Genomic DNA, 12598 nt, shown 5'->3' with positions numbered 1-12598 from the left:
ACTGCTCAGTGCACCCTCAGAGAAAGGCAGTTAATCCCTCTGCCTCACTGGTCTCCGGCTGCACTCCAAGCTCACCCATCCTGTGACTGAGTTTTTCTATCTCTGGAGAATGGTCCCATTTGGAGTCTCCAAACCCAGTTGATTCTGGCACTGTGCTCCTACGCAGCTCCTCTTGGAGGAGGAAGAGCGGTTCTCCCCTGATCTGCCCATTGTGGGGTTTCTGCTGGGAGAGTAGTGGCCCAACTATGCCTCAGATCATGGTTTAAGGTAACCCTGAGCTTAGTTCTCCCTCCTTGACTCTGTCTCTGCAGCCGGCTTTCCCTGCTCTATACCTGGGAGCTTTGCCACACTCAGACACCCCTGGTCTTTTCTTGACCCCGTGGATCCTGAGACCATACTATCCCCATGAGTGATCTCTCCACCCCCCACTGCCCCCCTTAGCCTCTACGATGACATCCCTCAGTGGAGTAGACTTCTAAAAGTTCCTTTTTTGTGCTCCACTGCTCCCTCTCTTGCTGGGTGCTGGCCCTTCCCCCCCCCCAGTCTGTCTTCCCATATGTATACCTCGGATTCACTTCTCTGCATGTTCTACCTTTTGGAAAGTGGTCTATTTTCTCTTCTTAGAATTACTGGTCGTCTTCTCCTTGATCTCCAGTTGAATTTGTAGGTATTCAGAATTGTTTGATAACTATCTAGCTGAATTCCTGAGACCTGATCCTGATGATATTTAAGTCTTTTACTCCTCCCCCATCTTGCTCCTCCCTTGCAGCTCCCATTTGATTAGATAAAAACTTAGCTTCTTTGCTTTACTTTTTTGGGCTACCATGAGAAATAATGTAACGTGACGTATTTTGTACGTTTCGTAAAATTGTTATCAATAAAACCGCTTTCATAACATTGTATAGGTCCTTGTGCAAGAATCAATGTGATGTTTCCTTATTTCCATTTTTAATAGTATTCTATCGTAATTTTTTTCTGAGGTAGGGATAGTACTTAAGTAAGAAATCATTGCCACTGAAATTGGGATTTATATTCGAATTTGATGACAGTTTTTACTTAATTATCACATGAGGAAGGATATGAAATTGTATAAATTTTTGATAGATCTCTAGTTATATGTCCACCTTTATGATGAAAGATGAGAAAAAGGGAAATGTCTTAAATCTAAAATATTTTGTAATGGATGGTCACCAGAGGGGAGGTGAGTCCGGGGGAAGGGTGAAAGAGGTGAGGGGGATTAAGAATACACTTATGGTGGGGCAACTGGGTGGCTCAGTGGTTTAAAGCCTCTGCCTGTGGCTCAGGTCATGATCCCAGGATCCTGGGATTGAGCCCCGCATCGGGCTCTCTGCTCTGTGGGGGGCCTGTTTCCTCCTCTCTCTCTGCCTGCCTCTCTGCAGGCAGTGACTTCTCTCTGTTCAATAATAAAATAAAATATTAAAAAAAAAGAATACACTTATCGTGATGGGCACTGAAAAAGGTATGGACTTGCTGAGTCACTATATTATACACCTGAATCTAGTATAACACTGTATGGTAACTCTCCTGGAATTAAAATTAAATTTTTTTTTTAAAATTTAAGTTAAATATAATAACAAAAAATAAAATAGGTATGTAGGTATGCCTGGGTGTCTCACTCATTTAAGCACCTGCCTTTGGCTCAGGTCAAGATCCCGGGGTCCTGGGATTGAGCCTGCTTCTCCCTCTGCCTGTTGCTCCCGCTGTTTGTGCTATCTCTGTCTCTCTCTCTCTCTGACAAATAAATAAAATCTTTAAAAAAATAAAGTTAGTAAAAAATAAAAATAAATAAAATGTGTTTGTAATGCAGATACTCGCACATCACATTCTCCTAGCTTGCCATTTGGGAAATTTCTTACTGACATGTATGAGTTATCATTGTAATTTAAATTTTTATAATCAGAGAAACTGTATCAATGATTATTGTGGAAATATGAAATTTACAATTCGTGGTCTGATTTTTAAATATCAGAAACAAAAATAAAAGCATTGAGTTGAAAAAGAATCAGAAATTTATCCCTAGATTTAAAGAGACCAGACATATTGAAAACAGAGCATGCTTATCAGCTATCTACTGAAAACTTTTTTGGTCTAACTCAGTGCATTAGTTGTGATAGTTTAGGTTGTAGAAACAAATACACTGCCACTTTTATAATGGCTCAAACGAGAGACTTTTGATCAGCTCACACAACAGTCCAATGCTTGTGCTCTGCTACACTGGGCAGCTTTCCTCTGTTGATGATTCAGGCTCTTTCCATCTGTGGCTCCTCTCAGTGGTTAGTTCTTGTGTGAAGACTTAGTTTTGTCACTAGTCATCTGAGCTTAGCATGCACTCAGTGAAGGCTTATTTAAGGAACAAGTGTGCCTATGCTAACTTTTACCTTGGGTTATAGCTGTATGGAAGGTTGCTCTCTTTAAGTAGATTTTTTTTTCCTTTAATTTCTTCTTTTTTCTTTTCTCCATCCAAAGAGTGGATAAATAAGTTGAGACCCATTAATAATGTAGAGAATTTAATGTACTTTGTGATATATCCATGGAGCTCGTTTCCCATACCAGGGGAAGAGAGGAGGGGGAGAGGGAGAGGAGTGTTAGAGACATGAATTTTGTGCATCAGTTTGAAATCATCTCCTTGTAAAAGAGCATAGGTAACATGTATCATCCATGCTTATATATGCCTACATGTGTAAGAAAGCTAAAAGAAGACCCAGAGTCTCCTAACCACAGTTGTATCTGCTGAGACTGATGAGGAGGAGTCTGGGAGGAAAAGAGACCTCCATCCAGTGTATAAATATTTATGGTGTTTAAACTTTTATCTTGTCTGTATATTGTATCTTGAAATAAAAACAGACTTTTAATGAGAAAAAGAATTACACACAAAAGTTTCTGTTAAGTAATCAGACATTATCTCTCTCTCTCTTTTTCTTTTTTTTAACCTAGGGATCCAAGATCACTGACACCTGCACTGAGATGCTAATGTGCGGCATCTTGCTGAAAATTTCTTCTGGAAATATTCAAGAACAGGTGTTTTTTCTTTTTGATAATCTTCTGGTGTATTGCAAAAGGAAACACCGGTAAGGTGATAAACAGGTAGTACTTCAGAAATAACTTATTAACCTTGGAAAATATTTTTTAAGAAAAAAGAAATTGTCAGTCTCACAGTTTCAACCTTTTCCTCTGTGCTCTCAGAAACTCAGGATCTCCTCAGTAAAATTCACATACTCTTAGCCCGTTTTCTGATTCTTCTCGTTACCTTCTTGTAAAACCTGACTGAAATGTGACTGTCGTTCAATAACACTACCTTCCCAGGAAGCTTCTGGAGGAAAAAAATTTTTTCTGTTGCTAACCCACATGCCTCAGGCTCTGTAGGAAACGTGAATATGTCTTCCGTGTTTCCCAGTCATTTCCTCCCCTTCCTTGGAAATATTTTCCTTGACTGCCCCATCTAGTATAGCCTCCCGGGAATTTTATATCGATACCTAGAAAATTCTTGCTAATATTTTCTTCATTATTTATTTGTTGCCACCTTTGCTGGATTAGACTGTAAAGTCCATGAGAATACTGGTCTTGCTACTTATTCTGTGCTATTTCCCCAGAGACTGGACCTGCCATGTACCATGCAATAGACACTCAAGAGGTATTTGTTGAATAAGTGAATAAATGAATGAATAAGTGAATGAATGAAACCCAAGCAAGTTCCTGGTATAGCTTAGTTATCATTAGTTTAAGTAATTTAATGTAGCAGAGTATGTTATGTATGTATGTTACTTGTTTTGTGTTAATGATGTATGTTACTTGTTTTAAAGTAGGGATATAATTTTTTCTTCAGGAGGTACTTAATTTATAGGATGTTTCCTTGAACTTCTGGTGAAACGTTTTACAGATTGTTTAAGCAAAATAATAAAGCTGAACTTAATTGGGAAATTTCCTGAGCCTTTATATACTTCTTCCTAACTGTATCTAAGATACATTATTTTCAGTGAAAAGGTACTAAAAGGCTTCCTGAAATTTAAAGGTGAAACAGATGGGTTGAGGATGCTGGGTTTGCATGAGTGTTTATTCTAGGTTCAGAAATGAGGACAATGTAACCAAAGATTTTTGGTAACATGAGAATGAGAAACTCAAAAACTGAGTGATTTCTGAGGCAAGATTAAGGGAACGTCATTCTTCATCTCTTGAAATGGGATTTCCTAAGTCAGTGAACAAGATGTCAAGAGCAATTTCTCTGTGTTGGCAGCTATGTTGATGACATGGGAGTTCTGCCTCTTGGTTTATATTATCAGAATGCCCTAGCAGGAGACATTAGTGCAAAAATACAGTGATGCTGAGAAAGCATAGAACTACCCATGTGTCTTGCTGAAAGGGAACAGGTTAGGGTTAAAGTCAAAAGATAGTTATGGGGTGCCTGGATGGTGCAGTTGGTTAAGTGTCTAACTCTTTGTTTTGACTCAGGTTATGATCTCAGGTTTGTGAGATTGAGCCCCACATCAGGCTCTGCATCAAATGGTGTCAGCTTGAGTTTCTCTCTCTCTTTCTCTCTCTCTCTCACTCTGCCTTTTCCCAATCTCACACATGCTCTCTCTCTTTAAAATAAAGAAATAATAAATCTTTCAAAAAAACATAGTTGTTGTTAATCCCTGCCTTAATGAGCTTTTTTTTAAAAAAAGATGCTTTTTACCACATATGAAAATGAATTGTCTATTTTTTTTTTACTATGCTCTTCTAAATTCTTTGTATTTTGCAGCAAGATTGGGACTCATGGAAATACGTTTCAGGAAGATGTAGAAAAGGTTGTTAATTTTACTTGTATATAACTCATTAAAAAATTATAACGTGCTTCAAGTTGTTTACGTACAATTGTTTTTATCCAGCTTTATTGAGGACTAGTTGACAAATAACATTGTAATATATTTTAATTGTACAACATGATGATTTGATATACCTAATGAAAGGATTTTGCCTATGAAGTCAATTAACACATCCATCTAGGTGCAGTTATTAAAGGCATCCATTTGAGAATGAGTTTTTTTAAATTACAATTGATCTCATACTTATTAATATACATGCCTGCCTTCAAGTGCAAAGCTTTTGCAAGATTAGCCATGTACAATGATGATATCATTTATGGTCTTATGACTTTCTTGTTAAATTGGTAAACAACAGAAAAGATTTTGTAAAATTAAAATCCTGAAGGGTTTTTTTTAAAGATTTATTTATTTATTTTGAGAGAGAGAGAGAAGTGTGAGCAGCAGGAGGGGCAAAGGGAGAGGGAGAGAAGCAGACTCTCCCCATTGAAGTGCAGAGCCTGACATGGGGCTTAGTCCCAGGACCCTGAGATCTTGATCTGAGCCAACATCAAGAGCTGGATGCTTAACTGACTGAACCATCCAGGTGCCCCTAAAATCCTAGTTTTTGAGCAAATATCCTTAATGGGTATATAATATGGACAAAATGCATAGTGACTAGAAATGGAAATACTGCATAAAAATGATTGTCTATTCACTTCCTGAATTGAAGTAGTAAGAAGATACCATCTAGTCCCTTCATTTTAGGATACTTCATCCCCTTAACCAAGTACTATTGAAGCTCTAAAGATTGTTTAGTGAGTATGAGTAAACTGAAACTTTTCCAACTTTCCACAGTATTTTAACTGCAAAACCTGGGGACTTGATGAATTGAATTCTAGATTTACATTCACAAAAGACAAGAGTGTGATTAGGAATCTCAGCTCTGGAATTTACTAATGCTATTAATCTCAGGAGAAACTATTTTAAAAAAATGTGTTGTGTAATAGTTAATACATAAAGCATGATATGGCTTAGTTTGGCTTGTTAATGAGCTCTTTAAGTATGATAATGTATTTTGTTTTCTGAAATTTATATTTTGTATACAATATAGTTTGTAAATTATTTATCCATATGTATAGGATTAGTTTATTCATTTAACTGTTGCATAATATTCCATTGTTTGAAGATTATCACAATTAAATTGATAACAACTTAGTTATTCACTCTCCTATCAGTGGACTTTAGGTTTTTATTTGTTTGTTTTAGTTTTTCTGCCATTATGAACATTCCTGCAACGTGTATCTGATGACCACTAAAACAATTAATTAGAAGGGAAATCAGAAAATTGGGATATCACATATTCTACATTAAAACAGAGCAAAATTATTTTCAAAGCAGAAGATTTTCAGTTGATATACTTTAACAGAACCACCTTCTGAAGGAACTGAAGATCTCTCTTTTAAGCCAAGTGTTAACAATATTGATCAGACACTTAGTGGGATTTCATACTGAGTGTTACTATCTACAGGTCAAGAGAAATTTAAAAGCCTATACAGAACTCACAAGATCACAAAGTAAATTAATGCTTTGGAAAATAGGACCCAGTGATAGGTTCCACACTGTGGTTCTTTGCCTGTGAATAAAACTGTTATCTTTGCCTGTGAATAAAACTTAAAAAAAAAAATGATTGAAGTATGATGTATCAACTTAAAAGTAACTCTCTTTTGCAGGAGACTACAATAATATGTCCTACCTGGGAGAATATGCAGTTACCTACATACTAAACTTCTTGGCATTCTTCTCTATCCTGGCTTTCTATGATGCCAACTTGCATACTATACGGCCTGAATCCGTAATTGGTAGCATTTATTTAGGGTTATTAGCAAAGGACATTTAGAGGTGACTTTCATAATGAGCATAGGAGTGCATGAAGGTGAAGGCCTGGGGCTGACAAACCCTAATCAGGTTAACTAATCTATTTAATTAGTTTCTTTTAGTAGGGATGAAGAACTACTAAGTTCTGATGAGGCTTTAGACAGATAAGCTAGGAATATAGATTCTCTTTCAAGGAAGGAACTGGGACTGGGACAGCACCTTGTGGCCCCTCCCTGAACCTACTCCTCCTGCTTCAGGGCTGATATCTAACTGCAGGGGTGGGGAGGAGAGGGACACTGAAGTTGGTGAATATTTATGCCTTCACTTTTGCCAGATGTGTCTGTATAACAAATGGAACAAATGAATAATTATTTCAGTATATTAAATTATTAGGCAGACTTTTGTCAATGAGTCAAATGGAGTAGTTCAAGTTAATTGAAATCTTATGAGTGACTAGGTATTCTTGAATCCTCCTGAAACATTTCTTAGAATCTTTCCTCTTTAATTAAAAAAACCTGCTTTTAAAATAATCTCTCCTGAATGTTCAGTGATTCAACTATAAACACATTTAGCCACATAATTCATTATTATGAATATTCATATATAAAGCTGGATATTTTAACTGTGTGTTACAAACATTTTAAGATTAAAGACCAGTCTTAGACACACTATACCAAAGTTTGGAATGTTTTAGACTATTTTAAAAATAAATTAGACCCTTATAAAGCATTATTCATGTATTAAGAGACTTATTCAACAAGTATATAGGTCTCATATCAGAGAAATAATATAGGAAAATTATTTTCAGCCCTGTAACACTGAACTTAAGAATTTCCAGCACAGTTTCTTTGCAGAGGGATCATAAGTACTAACTGAATTTTATCCAAATTTGAAAAAATGGAAATTACCAGCTAGTTACTGAAAAGTGAGAATTGAAAGTGAAAGAAATAAAAGGAAATTTTTTCAATTTATTTATTTTTTTTGGCATAACAGTATTCATTGTTTTTGCACAACACCCAGTGCTCCGTGCAATACATGCCCTCCCTATTACCCATCACCTGTTCCCCCAACCTCCCACCCCTGACTCTTCAAAACCCTCAGGTTGTTTTTCAGAGTCCATAGTCTCTTATGGTTCGCCTCCCCTTCCAATTTTTTTTTTTATAAACATATAATGTATTTTTATGTACAGGTCTGTGAATCGCCAGGTTTACACACTTCACAGCACTCATGATAGCACATACCCTCCACAATGTCCATAACCCCCTCCCCCTCTCCCAACCCCACCTCCCCCCAGCAACCCCCAGTTTGTTTTGTGAGATTAAGAGTCATTTATGGTTTGTCTCCCTCCCAATCCCATCTTGTTTCATTTATTCTTCTCCTATCCCCCTAACTCCCCATGTTGCATCTCCATGTCCTCATATCAGGGAGATCATATGATAGTTGTCTTTCTCCGATTGACTTATTTCACTAAGCATGATACTCTCTAGTTCCATCCATGTCGTCGCAAATGGCAAGATTTCATTTCTTCTGATGGCTGCATAGTATTCCATTGTGTATATATACCACCTCTTCTTTATCCATTCATCTGTTGATGGACATCTAGGTTCTTTCCAGAGTTTGGCTATTGTAGACATTGCTGCTATAAACATTTGGGTACACGTGCCCCTTCGGATCACTGCGTTTGTATCTTTAGGGTAAATACCCAGTGGTGCAATTGCTGGGTCATAGGGTAGGTCTATTTTCCACACTTTGAGGAACCTCCATGCTGTTTTCCAGAGTGGTTGTACCAGCTTGCATTCCCACCAACAGTGTAGGAGGGTTCCCCTTTCTCCACTTCCTCGCCAGCATCTGTCATTTCCTGACTTGTTAATTTTAGCCATTCTGACTGGTGTGAGGTGATATCTCATTGTGGTTTTGATTTGTATTTCCCTGATGCTGAGTGACGTGGAGCACTTTTTCATGTATCTGTTGGCCATCTGGATGTCTTCTTTGCAGAAATGTCTGTTCATGTCCTCTGCCCATTTCTTGATTGGATTATTTGTTCTTTGGGTGTTGAGTTTGCTAAGTTCCTTATAGATTTTGGATACTAGCCCTTTATCTGATGTGTCGTTTGCAAATATCTTCTCCCATTCCCTTCTTCCCTTGCCTTTGCCGATGTTCCTAGGAAGATGTTGCTGCAGCTGAGGTCGAAGAGGTTGCTGCCTGCGTTTCTCCTCAAGGATTTTGATGGATTCCTTTCTCACATTGAGGTCCTTCATCCATTTTGAGTCTATTTTCGTGTATGGTGTAAGAAAGTGGTCCAATTTCATTTTTCTGCATGTGGCTGTCCAATTTTCCCAGCACCATTTATTGAAGAGTTTGTCTTTTTTCCATTGGACATTCTTTCCTGCTCTGTCGAAGATTAGTTGACCATAGAGTTGAGGGTCTATTTCTGGCCTCTCTATTCTGTTCCATTGATCTATGTGTCTGTTTTTTTTCAAAGAAATGGAACAAATAATCCTAAAATTTATATGGAACCAGAAAAGACCTCGAATAGCCAAAGGAATATTGAAAAAGAAAGCCAAAGTTGGTGGCATCACAATTCCGGACTTCAAGCTCTATTACAAAGCTGTCATCATCAAGACAGCATGGTACTGGCACAAAAAAGGAAATTTTAAAATAACCAACTTTTAATGTGCTACAGACTTTGATTTGGTACATTTTATGTTTTAAGTTGAGCAAAAGCACCTATTTACCCACCCAACTATATGTTTTTCTTAGTCCGAAGCTTCCATATGTTCACAAAAGCTAGAACATAAGCCTCATTTGGGAGGACTCAAGTGAAAAACACCAAGAGTCTCACAGTTGATATCATTGATGGCATTGGTGTCTTTTTCGTTTTTTTTTCTATGGCCAGTTTACATCACATTACTTCAACGCTGTTTTTTATTAAGTTTGTAACAATGTTTTTGTGATTTCATTCCATTGCAAGATGGCTGAAGAAGAGCAGGGCATCTACAGACGGACATCGGTACCTTTTTCATGGCTGGATCAATACGGAGGTGATGGAAGTGGAGAATGTGGATGATGGCACGGGTAGGTAATTTGTTTTTTAGAAGAAAAGATCCAACGGTAAACCCCTTCATAAGACAGACTTTTCATCTGAATAATTCATCTGTGGTGCATTTAGAGCTTAGAAGTATTTTGTTGCGTAGAACCGTTGGAGGAGAAAGGCAAGATAAAGGAGAAGACTATTGGCAAAGTAGAAAATTATATTTGGCTGAAACACAGTAGCATTCAACACAGAGATACAAAGAAATAGCTGAGTAGGAGTGATGTACACAGTCACAGTTCCTGGTATCACCAGCATGAGTGCGGAAAATAAGGGATTCATTTATTTTCTTCAAGTTACACTATGTTTTATATGTATATATGTGATATTTTTCCATATAATATGCTCACTGTAGAATATAGAAAACTCAAATTTGTTTTAACTATAAAGCCAGTATGCATATAAACATGTCTATTTGCTTGTAGAGGAAGGGTGTTTTGTGTATTTTAAGTGTACATTTTAAGTACTTTATTACTTAAAGATAGTGCATTTTTCACACTGCAGATTTGAAGGTACAGGCTTTGAAAAGTAAAGTTACCAAATCATGGTTAGTCACAAACATTAAATAAAATGAGGTTAAATAACTTATTTTCTATTTGCAAAAATAAATGGGTCATATTAAGTAATATGACAATATACTAGTCTATAATATGAATGGTTAGTAAATTGGATCATATTTTCTCCCCAGTGATTTTAATTAGAATTTCGAAGAAATTCTAGAAGAAAAGTCAAGATGAAATCAAATATATTAGTTGTTGCTAAGTGACTTTAATTCCCATATGGAGAAGTGCCTTAATAGTACCCCATTTAAACATGGGATGAGGCACAGGTCAGCTCCCCGCTACCACATACCTTTGTTGCCATCTCTAAGTCCCAGAGGGGAGAAGAATGTTTATCGTCTGTAGGCGCACAAATTTTCAGATGCTCACCTGTGTGCTGTTTCTCTGTCCCATTGTTAGCAGCCTAAACCGTGGTCTAGAACATAAATAGTGAAGCATGATTGCTGCAGGTAAGGGGAAAAGAGGTGCAATGAGCAGAACTCAGGTGTACTCTCTTGGGAAACAAGTCATCTTGTGGCGAGGTTTTTCATGGGCTAAGGGAGGGATGGAGGTGTGGAAATGTCTGACCACCTGCACAGCTGAAAATCCCTTTCTGTGCTATAGGCATCGATACAGTTGCAAATACTCACAGGCTAGCATGTGGGACCTAGTAGGCTACCTTTCCATGTCGGGATGTGCATGATATTTTTTTTATAAGGTGACATTTTAATTCATTTTAATGCTCTGAGAGGACACTAGTGACATTTAGCAATGTTGTCTGTCTACAGGTGAACAGCTGTCTTGCTTCAGTAACCTGACTCCTCAAGAGAATATCCAAAGCCCCTGTTGTTCTTGAGGTGGGGAGAAGTAAGGCAGAGGAAGGCATACTCAGACCTCCACTCTGTTCCTTCTTGGCCCTGTCTCCCCCTGGTGGAACCAACTGTCCCCTGTTGCTTTAGCCTTCTCTTTGTTTTCTCCCCTTTTGATACCTTTCGGAGAGCACACAGCTCCTGGGTCTTCCTTCTCTTCCCCCATATGGTGTGATCATGCCCATTTGTACTATTTTCATTGGTAATCTAAGTGAATTTTGGTAAATTTTGATGAATTTGACAATGATTCCTATGTTTTGGGAAATGGGGGCACTAAATTAATCTTAAGAGGCTAGGGCCTTTGGAGGCATTTGCAGAGAATACCATTTGCAGCTTATCTGTGTCTGATGTAGGGGAGTGAGAGCCTACGTGGGGTGATGGGGCTTTAACACAAATGGACTTTGGATTCAATCCCAAGAAAACGTTCTTTCAGTGCTGGTAGGATTGTGTACCTTCAGGACTTTGGTTCCTGGGGGATAGGGATGTTAGGGAAACAATCCTTCATACCCCGGTAGATATGATTTAGTGGGAAAGAGAGGACATTTCAGAATATTTAGTCATAAATTGTCTGATGACACCTCTTGGCATAAACTTCCAAGACTCATGTTTCGTTGAAATATAATGAAGAATTTAATTACACTTTGTAGTACATAGTTAAGGCCTTAATTTGCCCTTAAACATATATACGCAGCATGTTGCAGGAATGTGACTACAAATACTTGTTACAAGTTAAAGAAACTTTAGGCTGCAGCTGGATACCTCCCATTTGCTTCCTGCAAAGAAAATTTAGTTTTCTATTAAGTGTGACTACTAGGTCCTTAGGATAAGTATATATCCTCAGCCAGGACTTGGAATTCAAAAATAGAATTTCTGAAGATGAAGAGGATCTTGAATATCAACAAATATACCTTGTTAACATTTCAGATGATGGAAATGAAGCCACATTGAAGTCACGTCCAAGTTTACCTAGCTCATTATTATGAAACTGGGACTGGAGTGAGGTTTCCTTGGTGACCATAGCCATGCCTTGAGCCATGGAGCAGAGGTTCCATATGGATTTTAAATCTAGAAGGACCAACTGGAGAGCAGTGAAGAAGTAAGGCATCAGTGTAAAGATGAACTTTTGTTCTTTGTTTCTTCTAAGAAATGATCTGTGTGCTATACCAGCTTTTTCCTTTTTTGTTTTCTTGGTCACTTCCATCACAAAATCTCCATTTCTTTTGATGAGCTCAGGTTTTAAGTGTTCTTACTTTAAACTCTATGAATGGGAGCTCGGATGTTGATAGGTCTCTGCAGAGCTAACCAATGTCCATATGCCAAGTCCCTCCCAACCTTGGACCCTGGATAAGTTATATGAGGGATGGCAGACACTGTCAGGCTCATCTGCTCATTGCCAAAACCCAAAACAAACAATGACTATAC

The sequence above is a fragment of the Meles meles genome, unplaced genomic scaffold (genome assembly GCF_922984935.1).
Source record: "Meles meles unplaced genomic scaffold, mMelMel3.1 paternal haplotype, whole genome shotgun sequence".
Lineage (NCBI taxonomy): Eukaryota > Metazoa > Chordata > Mammalia > Carnivora > Mustelidae > Meles > Meles meles.
This window is presented reverse-complemented; position numbering follows the sequence as displayed.